At 30.0% G+C, this 13913-nt stretch overlaps 1 protein-coding gene across 3 annotated transcripts in view; it reads left to right on the top strand.

The window, feature by feature from the left end:
• The window catches only part of cpx (synaptic transmission protein complexin), a 972531-nt gene that overhangs the window by 311949 nt on the left and 646669 nt on the right, over positions 1 to 13913 (top strand). For all 3 annotated transcript variants that reach the window (XM_072530669.1, XM_072530668.1, XM_072530673.1), the window contains exon 2: positions 13754 to 13785. The gene's annotated coding sequence lies outside the window, so the exon portion shown is untranslated. The remainder of the gene's footprint in view (positions 1 to 13753; positions 13786 to 13913) is intronic.

The following is a 13913-nucleotide window of genomic DNA, read 5'->3' as shown; positions in this document are numbered from 1 at the left end:
TAAGTTCAGGATGTTTTGAGTGAAGGAAATTTACCAGAAAATCAAATATTTCATAAAAAGTAAGTGTAAAGGAAGAGTTTCTATTTTCAATTTTTTCTTTAATTTGATTTAGAATAATTGGAATATCTTCTTGGTTTTTAGGCTTTTTCTTAGGTTTTTGAGTATCGGGAGGAGGTAGGTCATCTTCAAGGATTTCAGGAGAAGAGATTTGTCTTTTAGTAGCATGAATAACTTCAGTGGTTTTTCTATCGCTTTTAATCACTAAAGAATTATCTTGGAATATTTTTGGTTGATTAAAAATTTGTAATTCATTGTTTGTTTGTGAGGAAGCGGTTTGGTCCTTTGTAGCTGACGTTAATTCATGGTTTTGTATGGTATTGGGTTCTGGTTCCATTAATGTTTCGGTATCTTCTTGGGATTGGTTGCGTGGTTGTTATTGTAGTTGATTATTTTCTTCATTGGTAGAGTTATGTATATTCACGTGGTGGTCAGTTTCGGTCATTTGATTAATTGAGCTGCTTGATGATGATAAAGAAGGACAGTCAGAATCGTTATGTCCGACAATCTTGCATCTCGAGCAGTTTAAACCATCTATGGAAATGTATAGTCGATATAATGTATTTTCGAATGAGATTAGAAATAAGTCAGGAATTGATGCATTTTCTAAAGGACTTATGAGCATTTGCCTCCTAAAGCTGAGCACGTGGCTGTATTTTGGATCGCGCATGCCTACTCGTAGAAACGTCATGTTGGAGGCGGATTTTATACCCATAGTTTTTAACTGCTCTTTAATTATGCTATAAGGTATAGTAGGACATACATTAGATATAATTAGTCTCTTGGCAGGGGTTATAAGTCTTCTTACTTCAATCTGGTTACCATCAATATTTATATATTTGTGGGAGCTAAGAAATTGATCAACTGCATATTTAGAGGAGAGGTAGATACAGATGCGGTTGTTTGCTATTTTGGATGCCCAAACAACATTTTTGGGCTGTACTATTGATCCAACAGCTTTTACATATTCGAAAATTTTTATTCCTTGTATGGTTGAAAGTATAATGCCTTGGTCTTTTAAAGGATGTTTGAAACTGTTTAATGCATTGGGTAGTAGTGGGTATATTTCGTGAGGTAGTAGCTGATTCCGGTTCATCCATCTTCCCCCTGAGAATTTACGTACATTGGCACAGAGGATCTGAAGCCGGACCTGGCCACTTAATAAAATTGTACTGCAGTCTAATTACTTGTTAGAAGCAAGAACCAGCAAAAAATTGTTGTGATAATCGATAAGTTGAATTGAAATCGATAAAATATTTTGCCTTTCAAACTTCTTATTTTAAGGTTATTAATAATGCAGTTTTGTGCTCACAGAATTCTACGATTTTTAGTGCACTGTCACATTTAACTTTAAGTTGCAAACAGTATAAAAATTAAATTATATTTTTAATTTTAACTACTAGTAATTAACAATTTGTCAGAACCAATATAAAGCTGTATGATCTGCTAGATATCGGGGCCGGACTAATATTAGTATTTGTATTATAGTTTTTTCTAGTTTGACTCAAATAGCCTTCGCATTTATACTTTCATTCAATAGATAAATAAAATTATTTTCTGTAACATCCTTTTTCTTTTTTTATTATTATCTATCTAGAATATACCTTGTACTGTTCTTCTGTTAAATTCTAGTTTTTTCTTATTATTAATTTACCAAAAACCGTAATTTTTTTTAACGAAAAACTAAAATTTTGAATTTTTGTTTTTTTATACACATTTCCGTAAGAACACTATGTCACTGACAAACTGGAAACTTTTAAATGTGTCCATTTTAGCCAACACGTTGAAAAGCAAATACTTCTTTCTGGGATTTTTTGTATTCTAAGATGATTTATCCTAAATGCTCTGTGGTTACACTGGATAGAATTTGTAGATGAAAATTGTCAGAAATATACCTTTATAGTTCATTTTTACATTTTCAAACAAAATTACTAACAAGGTACAGATAAAAAGATATTTTATTTAACAAATAAACTTTGTGCAAATTCAAACAATAGTTATTTTCCAAACTTCATATTTATAAACTGAATAATATAAAGTCGACTGCATCAGTTATTTACAGTTATGTATTGACAATGTGTTTCAATAAACGAATATTTCAAGAATTTTTGTAAACGTATTTTACGTTTGTAGAAACAATTCCAAACTGTTAATCAGAAATAACATTGTTGTGTTAGCTTTTGATGTTAAGCTTAATCCATTTTAAAAACAGTAAAAATATCATCAGAAAGTCGAAATGAAAATGTTGTTTTACATTTTTTCATTTTCGATAGGCTAACGAGCTCATAAAAAATTCAAAATGGATTTTGGATTTTCTAGTGTATATGTGCTTTTGTTTTTGTTGTGTCTGTTATTAATTTTTTTTAAAACCGTAAAAATCGTGTTAACAATTTCATGAAGGATAAAAACCTGACAGTTTGCAATAGGAAAAAAGAGAAATTTTAAAAACATTTAATATTGAGAATTTTTAGATATTTTTTAATGGTACAATGCCATTTAAAGAAAAAAAGAACATTTGTGTTGGGAAAATTTATTGTTTTAATTTTATTTCATTCATTATCATCCTCATCACAGCTATTTAATCTTGTTAGATTATGGCATTGTCAAGAATGTAGTAATCATCTTGTTGAGTCTAAATAATAATAATAATAAGTGCCAAGAAGAAATTCATGAGTTTTGGGTAAACCAACTTTCGATGCCAGCTACTCATAACAACAATGCTGGATAGATTGAAGAAACGACGAACAACTGTCAACACTACAGTAATATTCCCTATGAACCTTTCACTGCTGAAGAAGTCTCGAACATTATCAAAGATTTTCATATAAGATACAAGATCATCATAAAGATCATTATCATAACTGGACATCTCCTGGACCAGACGGAGTTCAAAACTTCTGGCTAAAGAAGTTTTTGAGTATACACGAACTTTTAACAGTATTAATTAATCATGATATTTTTAATCCGCAGGAAATACCACCATTTCTTACTCAGGGATTCACTTATGTAATACCGAAGGATCAAGTCCGCCCAATTACTTGTCTTTCAACTTTGTACAAATTGGTCACATCCTGTGTAGCCCAGCGTATCTACCAACACTGTTCTTTAAACAATATCATAGAGACTCAACAGAAAGGGTGCGCTAAGGGTTCCATGGGCTGCAAAGAGCAACTTATAATCGACTCAGTCATTTCCAATCAGGTTTTCACCAAAAAAAGGAACCTTTTCAGCGCCTTCATTGATTACAAGAAGGCCTTTGATTCAGTACCGCATAAATGGCTTATAGATATACTGAAAATATGTAGTCCATTATTATATAGTGACCTTTTTAAAGCATATAATGACGAAGTGAAAGACTAAAATTTACCTTCAAATATACAGTGAAAACCACATCAAAACTGAAGATATCCCAATTAACTGGAGCCTTTTCCATGGAGACATATTGAGTCCTCTTTGGTTCTGTTTAGCGATGAACCCACTATCTCAGCTACAAAATTCCACTGACTCAGATTTTAGTATCAAAAATAACCATATTGTTGTGGTGAAGCTTAACCATCTGTTGAACTAAAAAACTGAACTAACTTCGGAGTTCGTGCAAAGAGTAAGACAACCAAATCGGTCATATCTTAATAGTAAGAATTTGTTTAAGGCATTCAATACGTACGCCTGTTCCGCGCTGAGCTACTCATTTGGTATTATAAAGTGGTGAAAAACAGATATAGTGGGTCTTCAGCGGAAAGTAAGAACACTTCTCACAAAAGACGCAAAAACACCATCCACGCAGTGCAGTAGAGTGAATAACATTACTGCGGTTTCAATGGGGAAGAGGACTTATGAACACAGGTAAGCAACTGTTGCTACGTAAGTTGTAAGTTACTAATTTAAGAACTTATTTTCAGGTACAGGCTGAAACATCTACTTTACATCGATCAATTTGCGCAGTAGATGATACAACGCCGCTTAAACTGAGGGAACAAGAAATATGTATAAACCACTTGAGTAAGTAAGAAAAAATGCACACCTGGATGAGCAAACCTATGCATGGGCATCTCAATGAGATCAGCCAAGAATATATCAACAATACATCGCCGAACTATTAGTTGACATCAGGAAAGATGTTTCCTGAGACTGAGGGTTTCCTACTTGCTATTCAGGATCAGGAACTAAAAATTACCTGGAATATATTGTTAAAGATCCTCAAATCCAAAATAACAAATGTCGATATGGATGCCTAGCCCAAGAAACCATCCAACATCTTACCGGTGGCTGCCAGGTATTTGTCGGTACTAATAATAAAGAACGCCATAACTCACTAATAAATATTATCCACCAAGAACTACTATAGGGAATCTACAAGGGGGGTTTTGGGGGGAAGCCCTTACGTATAAATGGTAAACTTTTTTGCATCTTTTTTGTAAAATTTTTGCACAATTAATATTCTCGGCAAAATACAGCTTGTTCGTATTATTTTTAGAGGTTGAATGGCATTGTCGTCCCAGACGACTGGAGTACTAACGTCATCCCAGAAATGCTTGATGCTCTGCAATATTGGCAATATCATTTTAAAGTTATTTCCTTTGAAATATGTAAATATATTTCTGAATTATCAATATGAATGAGTCAGACAAAATTAAAATAGAAGAAGTTTTGACCAAGTAATAACAAACAAAATTTGTTTAATTTAATAATGTTTTGTAGTTTAAGAATGTTTTCCGAAGTGGAAACCGAAACGTCAAAATAAACGTAGTTTAAATTAAAATTGTTATTAGTTCTCAATAATAATAGTAAAAACTATTAAAATACTACAAGAAAATATATATATATATATATATATATATATATATATATATATATATATATATATATATATATATATATCTAAAGTATTCAACTAGTGAATTCAGAGGTTCAATCAGTCATTCAGGTTGGCAAATAAAAAAAGAAGTCAACTACTTCATAAGTTTATTGAAGACGTTTCGCTTTATATTTCTAAAGCTTCATCAGTTCTCTAAAATATAACAAATGACATTGAGTTTATAAGAAATACAGATATAGTTCATAACTTACAACTCAATATGTAGTATGTTATCGATGTTATCATATCTGCTGTACACTTTACTCCTTATTTAAAACTAACTTAACCAAAAAAGAAAAAACAAAAAACAAAAACAAAAAACACACAAACTTTGCAGAAAATAATGTTCATATTCGTAGATATGAATATTTAAAAAATTTTAAACGAACATTTGGCTTCATTTAGATGGTTCTCCACTGAAGACGAACAAAAATCTGATTTATTGCATCTAAGCAAACTACTTGACGCGATACCGAAAAATTTTTTGTAAGGGCCATGTGTCACCAAATTCCAAGGTTTGAGACAATTATGAACTTCTACAGGGGACATTGCATAATTAGTTGGACAGGTGGAATTTATATGGCGGAAATATTTGATATATTATTTTTTAATTTATGTTTTAATGAAACTTGGAAATAGGGGATAATTTTGTTATTATTTTGAACAAAAAATACGCCAACTTTTAACTGAAGAATAATTGGTATCATTTATTTCGTAAGATGAGAGAGTGGTAAACCTGGCTCAAATTGTCGATGTCGGTTCTTTTGTTTATTGCCGATGAGTTCTTGAGGATCTCACACATTTCAATAAAGGAGCGTTTCTGATGGTTGTTTTGTTTCGCCAGTATTTTGGTATTTGTGAAATCAATGTGATGTTTAGTGGAAATTGCGTGTTGTGCAAGGGCACAAGAGGGTTTGGAAAGTCTTTCCAAACCCTATCTACGAATATCTACGAATATGAACATTATTTTCTGCAAAGTTTGTGTGTTTTTTGTTTTTGTTTTTTGTTTTTTCTTTTTTGGTTAAGTTAGTTTTAAATAAGGAGTAAAGTGTACAGTAGATATGATAACATCGATAACATACTACATATTGAGTTGTAAGTTATGAACTATATCTGTATTTCTTATAAACTCAATGTCATTTGTTATATTTTAGAGAACTGATGAAGCTTTAGAAATATAAAGCGAAACGTCTTCAATAAACTTATGAAGTAGTTGACTTCTTTGTTTATTTGCCAACCTGAATGACCGATTAAACCTCTGAATTCACTAGTTGAATACTTTAGATATATATATATATATATATATATATATATATATATATATATATATATATATATATATATATATTATATATATATATATATATTATATATATATATATATATATATATATATATATATATAGTTCAGGACAATAGCTGATTAAAACAGAAATTCACAAAAGTGCAAATATATTTATCGACGTAATTACAATCAAAACATATATTAATTGATTAACTATCTAAATCTCCTTATACCACTGAACTTGAGAATTAGTATAAGTTCGTGTCCAAATTGAAAGCATGTCTTGTTTATTCTCGGTCGGTTACTTCGAACATATTCAAGCTTAGACGACACATCCCTTGATTAGCGTATAGAGAATGTCAGAACTTCGATCGATTGATTCGCCCTTTTATTTAATAGATAGCTATTGATTACCCGAGGTTTCCGCTCTGGTTACTGGTGCATCTTAATACGGTTAACACGAATACGAAGTTTAGTTGGCTGTGGTTCTTTTAAGTTTTATTAACAGTTTTATAATTTTATTATTTAGTACAAATTGTACAAAGATAAGGTTTAAGTACTCATATTTTGAAGGTTCTAGTTGCCATTATTAAGAAAAAAGTGAGGAAAGTGTCTATACAGTCAAAATTTGAATAAAAACATAATTAACGGAAAATTTATGAGAGGTGTTAAAAATCAAATACAACTACAAACAGTACACTAAAAAATACTAGATTTAGAGCATCATAAATGATATCTTTCCGCTAAAAAATTAAGTTAAGAGTGTATCGATTATTCCGCGGAACTAATGACTAAAAATATATAGTACAAACTACCTGACAAATCTCCGCCAGATTATCTCAACACACTCTAAGTGTAATGTGCAATGAATCAGTATATGTTACTAGGATTAATCAGGCATCAGTACAGCACTGGTCACAAAATAAACATCAACTTCTGCAAACAGATTGCAAAATATCAATAAAAAATAATATATAAAATAAATAAAAAAAAAAACCATATAAACAGAACCACATGAAAGCATTGGTGGTCCTAGATGTTGATCCAACATGGAAATCACTAGCTAAAAAGCTTAACATTAAGGCTTATTCCAAGATTTTCTTTATTTATATATCATTATTCTCTTTTATTTATGTATCATCATTTATACATTTAATTTCATCCTTTAAAAATGCTTTGTATTTTGTAGGTTTATTTCTAATCGCTTACAATATATTTTTAGATCTATTCTTAATTAGAAATATTTCAAAGATTTTTCTTACTCAGTATAAAATCTAAATCAAAATCATAAGCTACATATTTAACAAGTTCTTTGGGATCTTATCGACATTATTTTAGAAATAAGAAGTCCTTGAATTACGAGATTGGAGGTATCGTCGAAATTTGCTGCACCCCATTCCATTACGGAGCTGCATAAAATCCTTTTACTTCTCGTATTGCAGTAGAGGATTACTGTTCACTGAAGTGTATATAAATTGCTTGACAAGTACAGTGTGAAAATGAATCCTTAAATATATATATATATATATATATATATATATATATATATATATATATATATATATATATATATATATATATATATATATATATATATATATATATATTGTTAAGATGTATTATTTGTGAATGATGAGCAATGAGTGTTTTTTAATAATATATATATTATTGTGATATTATTCTGGATTCTCGTCCATCAGTGCCATTTTTTCTTCTGTTTTCTTTTTATCCTCTAATTCCCTTTGGTATTCCGAGCACCATGTTTCTATTCCTTTCATTTCTCTGATGATACCTTCTTTTTCTTCCTGCTTCCATTCTGTTTTATCGTCGGTTGCCAACAATTCTTCTGTACCTTCTATTTCCTGTTTTTCTCTGGTCTCCATCTTATTTTCCTGCTTTCTTTTTGAACTCTTCTTCTTTTTCTTCCTTCTCTTTTTCTCTTCTGTTAGATCTTGTTCTTGTACTTTCGGTTTATCCTCTACAGTCATATCGATTTCTTTGCGTTTTTCCTGTGCATTGATCCTTCCAGAATTTGTTTTCCTATCTGTTTGCTTTTCTTCTCCTGTGTTGTCTGGTTCTGCTCTGATTTCCAGTTTATTTTCCGAAAAATTTATGGTGATATCTTTTTTCCTCAATTCATCAATTCCCGCTATCATATCATGATTTAAATCTTCAATCACCACACATTTCATAATATTGAATTTGTTTCCCACTCTTATCTGTACTCCCAAACCTTCGTTTACTGTCGTCAAATTTTTATTGTTTGCACCCACTAAATCAACCCTAGGAATCTTATACACAAATCTGTCCAAATTTAATTCTTTTACTAGTTTTTTTATTGATTAGCGATATCTCCGAGCCAGAATCAATCACAATTTTAATCGCTTTATGTTTTATAAATGCATCTAAAAATATTAGATTAGAATTAGAAATTTGTCTTTCGTTTCCTATTGCTACATGATTCATCTCCCTTCTATTTTGTTGTTGGAAGCTCTGGTTATTTCTATCGTCCCTTTGTTCGTTAGTATTCCTATTCGGAGGATTTTGTGCATCTCTATTCCTGTTGTGATTTTCATTTGTTCTATTTTGTGTATCATTCCGGTTATCGTAATTTTGTTGTCTATTGTAATTATTGTAATTTCTCGGCCTATATTCGTTTGTTGATCTGGGATGTCGGTTTCTCTGGTCATAATTTGATGAATACCTTCTTTCCGGTTCATTATATTGGTCATGTTGTCTTCTATTTCTCATTTCTTTTCTTTTCGCTTCTTTTAATTGAAGGAATTGGCACAAACTATCAATATCTTGATAGTTTCTCAAAATCACGTGATCTTCCAACGTTTCCTCAAAATGTCTGCTGATCATTTCTACCAGCTGTTCGGTAGAATATTTGTATTCTAGATATTTTGAATTGTTATATATCTGCAAAGCATATCTTTCTTCAGATATTCCCATTTTTTCGTGATATTTTCCATTCTGTAGCTCTTGGTTGATTTCTCTCTGTTTATTTTTCCCCCAGAAATAGTTGAGAAATTTATTTTCAAAATCTGTCCAATTTTCAAACTCATCTTCCTTGCTTTCATACCATAACGCTGCTCCTTCTTTCAAATGGTTTCTAATTGTTTCTTTGCAATCGTCAAAATATCTAATATGTTGTAATTTGGTTTTCAAATTTTTAACAAACGGTACTGGGTGTGTTTTCCGAATATCCCCGCCAAATTGTATTTTCGCCTCGCTTGTTCCATGGATGATAACTTCTCTCCTGTCTCCCGTCTCTCGTTGTTTTCTGATATCCTCAATTTGTTTTTCTATTTCTTTCTTGTCTTCTTTCATTACATTTTCAAGTTTGCTTTCTAATTCCTCCAAATTATCTTTAATTCTCATTTCTTGTTCTTTCATATCATTTTTAATTTCATTAATCTCTTCTATTTGTTGTATCAGTTCTTTCTTTATCCCCTCAACACATCCTCTAATTTCCTGTTCATAGTTTTCCAGACGCTGCTCTATATTGCTCATTGTTTGTTTTGTTTCCCGTTGGTTTTCTTCCATTTTTAGTGATGTTTCTTGTTGATTTCTATCCATTGTTTGTTTTGTTTCTTGTTGATTTCTATCAATTTTCTTTGATGTTTCAATTTGGTTTTTCTCTATTGTTTGTGTCTGTATTTGCATCATTTCTAATAATTTTTCCAGCATCCCTGTTTCTTTTCTTTCCTCCATTATTGTGGCATTTCCTTCATTATCCGATCCTTCATCAATAATTGTTTCCTCTTCTATCTTATCCTCTTTCCTTTCTTGCGTTTTACTTTGACTCCTTGTGGTCGACATGTTGTTTCTATTCGTTACTGTTTTTGTCCCCGCCAAATGTGAAATTTTACAACACTCTATATGTTTCAGAACACGACAATATTTCTCCCCAAATGTATTAAATTTTCACAACAAATATCAAATATGCAATCAGTAAAATTCAAATAATTCAAAATAAATGTCAAATGTACGATTGGTAAAGAAAATAAAATCAAATAATTCAATAGCAGTAAATATCCACTAACTACGATCAATCAATAAATCAAATTTATATTCCCTGGAAAAATTGTCAAAATACTTTCAAATTCAAATTCCCTCAATGTTATATGTTTTTATCTCTGGATCACCTGTACTTATTCCAGATCTCTTTCCCTTCCTTCAAATGTAAAGCTGCGATATTTTCAAGCCCCATGTTTTGGAAGCCAGTTATTGTGATATTTAAAGTCTTGGTGCGCCAAGCAATAATTAGCTAATTAATTTTTTTATTAATTAAAATTATTTAAATGATATGATTGTGCCTCTATCACAATTTTTAATTCTTTTATCTCAGGGTTAAATTCGTGCTTCAATATCTATGCTATTACATGTGAAAGGTAAGGTCCAAAGAATACCGGAATAATAAAAACACATATGATCTAACACTATATATTGAAATAAAAATAATAAAATAATTCACACTCAAAAGTTTTCAATAAACAAATCTCGTATAATGATTCTCAAAATTTTGTTCTACGTACGTGAACAATCAAAATTAATGGTACAAACAATATTAATTGAAATCTCAAAATCCTAAACTATTCTAACTCTCCTAATCAAAATATTTATATCCTTTCTAAATTAAGTGTAAAAATTGTGTTATCAATAAAAGAAAAAAAACTGCAGAAAACAAAAATATCTCTCTCTGATGATGAGTGGTCCAAATCCTTGTTCCTTGTAGACTATATTATCTCCTCTCAACCGCTCCCTATGTAATCAGCAATCTTACAACAGATTGTTGCAAGTATATCGTCCTTAATGATCTCCTTCAAAAGCACAAATCATTCAAATTATGATAGCCTTTCTCCTCTCGATAAACTGAATCTCTCGTTGGCCCGAGTGAAAAATGACTCTTGGAATATCTTCTCTTTACGATAAACTGAATCTCTCGTTGGCCTGAACAGTGACTCTTGGAATATAAGTAGAAAAATATGACTTACAATATTTTGCTGCTTCAGCTTCTGTCAGATACACTAACTCCACAAAAACTCACTAACATTCAACACTACTGCTTGCTACTTCTCGGGAACCGCCAGAGAACAATCACTGTTCGTCTTACAGACTTGGAAAACCAACTGACTATCTTTTCTCTCTCCTAAATCTAGCTAAACTTTCATTCCTACATACCTATCCCACCTTTTTCAATCTCCGCCAATCAAAACTCGTCACAATTCCCCATTTTTTCATTTCAATAACAACCAAATTTTTACCTATAATTATAAAATTTCCTAAAACTTATTTACAAATAATATTTTTCTATGATTCTTAAAAACTAACAAAAACCTCTTTCTAAAATCTCTTCTATTGTCTTTAATCACTGCATTAATGTATTTGGAAAAACCCGGTTCAATTGTCTTTGGATTTCACTTAACATTATGCGGGTCACTCAAGTATAACAAAGAAATAATTTATGTATAGCTTACATTTTGTTTAGTACAGGTAATCCAAGAATTTAATAACTTTCATTCTTCGAAATGTTTGTTAGTTATTATCCTACTTATCTGAATTATTTTAATGTTTTTGAACTTTGAAATATTTTAATCAACCCAATATTTTTCTTGATTTTGCATATCATAACAATATATAGGGTTTTTATCGCGGTTCTCAAAGAATTAGTTTGTAAGCACTTTTTGAAATTATCTTTATTGTATCTATTATGAAACACACATATATATCTAACATAACCAATGTATAATTTAAAATAAACTATCTTTAAATTAAAATTCTTATGAAACTAATTAAATTATATAGACAATGTAAAATTTAAAACAAACTATCTTTAAAATTGAAATAATTATGACACTAACTAAATTATATTAACAAAATTTTGTACCTTTCTGTCACTGAATGCCTAAATAAAATGTTCTCCAAAATAAAGATTTTAATCACCACTCAATGTCTTCGTTCTCAGCCTCGGTTATCCTTGTTTTTGTAAAATTACTTTTTCCAATTATCATCCACCAATTTAAAATATTTTTCTTCTTAACAGCATTTATATATATTCTTATTTTCAATATACCAATATCCAATCACCAAATATATTATATAATTTTAATTTTTAATTAATACTTCCTTCCATTATCCAATTACCATTTTTACATAACATAATTTTTAATCTTTAATAATATTATCTTTATACTGTTTCTTAATCTTCATTGAACTTATTATATTGAACATCCGGACCTTCTGACTGACTATCTTGAACTTACTGAACAATTGACTTCACTAACTAAATGTGTCTATCTTCTAACTAACTTTCTTATTAACTGACTGGCCATCTGACTGAACTGTAACTGATCCTTGAATCCAAATCACCGGGTATTTATATCTTTTTCCATGTTCCAGAATCATCTGGTAAGAAATCCTATTAGAATTGTTCCATTTCCTCCATATGAATGTTCTCGAAACAGTATATGTTCGATTATGTCCATAGACATAACCATATTCGAGAACGTTCTACCGTAAACAAAGGTTAAATTCTGTATTCTAGAGAATTCCTTTCTTTTCTATCGAGAATTTTGTTGACATTTAGGCTTTTCAGATCAGAATATAAACTTAAATCAGTAACTTAAACACTCTAATTTAATAAACTACACATTTTAAACAACATATTATTATAACCCCACTTATATTCGTAATTATTAATTTCTGTAACTTATGACACTTATTCAAAGTAGGTATATCTGGTTGCCTATGCACATGGCTCACTTAAATATATTATAATTATAAAAAAAAAACTTTTTACACTTATTATATGCTAATTTCTTAAGAATACCCTCATATAAATAATTTTTATAAAATTCTCTAGTATATAACTTATAAATTATTTTCTTTAAACACCAATCATCTCAATATATATATATATATATATATATATATATATATATATATATATATATATATATATACATATATATATATATATATTTATATATATATATATATATTATATATATATATATATATATATATATATATATATATATATATATATATATATATATATATATATATATTCTCGGAAAGATTTCCGCGGTTAGTACAATTAATCCTAGAGCTAGAACTATTATAAAAATTAATATTAAACTCACCAGTCTTCCGGGTTGAACCGCGTTTTCTATTGCACCGAGATTTCGACATCCTCTCTGATGTCTTCTTCAGGGCTTCCGAGGTCTCAGTCTCCAGAAATCCCAGACACTACTGCACTGATCACTGTTCACTACTACGACTGGGAACAGGGGACGGTTCATTTATACCGTCGATGTATAAATGACTGACCATTAACAGTTTCTCCCTCAAAGGCAATAGTATAAATATTAGTTTGTAGCCACATAGAAAAATTAACGATAAAAAATAACCCTGAGATTAAAAATTAATTAAGAGAAATTTATTTGTTTTGCAAAATCTTTAATGTGAATTAACCACAATTTAAGTTGAAAATATAGCAGACGACTCTAATAATTATATTCTATTAAAATAAACTATTTTTGTTTCAGAATAAATTATTATCTTCATTGTTAAACTCCAGGTAAGAGTTCACATGCACTAGCTAGTTTGTAAAGACACAGTAAATTATTAAAATCAAATAAAATAGTTCGATTTGAAGGAACTGTAGCTTAAAGCACAAGAAGTTTGTTTACGTATCACGAATATCAC

Source organism: Diabrotica undecimpunctata, chromosome 4, assembly GCF_040954645.1.
Source record: "Diabrotica undecimpunctata isolate CICGRU chromosome 4, icDiaUnde3, whole genome shotgun sequence".
Classification (NCBI taxonomy): domain Eukaryota; kingdom Metazoa; phylum Arthropoda; class Insecta; order Coleoptera; family Chrysomelidae; genus Diabrotica; species Diabrotica undecimpunctata.
Note: the sequence above shows the minus strand (reverse complement) of the source record. Positions and strands in the feature narration are given on the sequence as shown.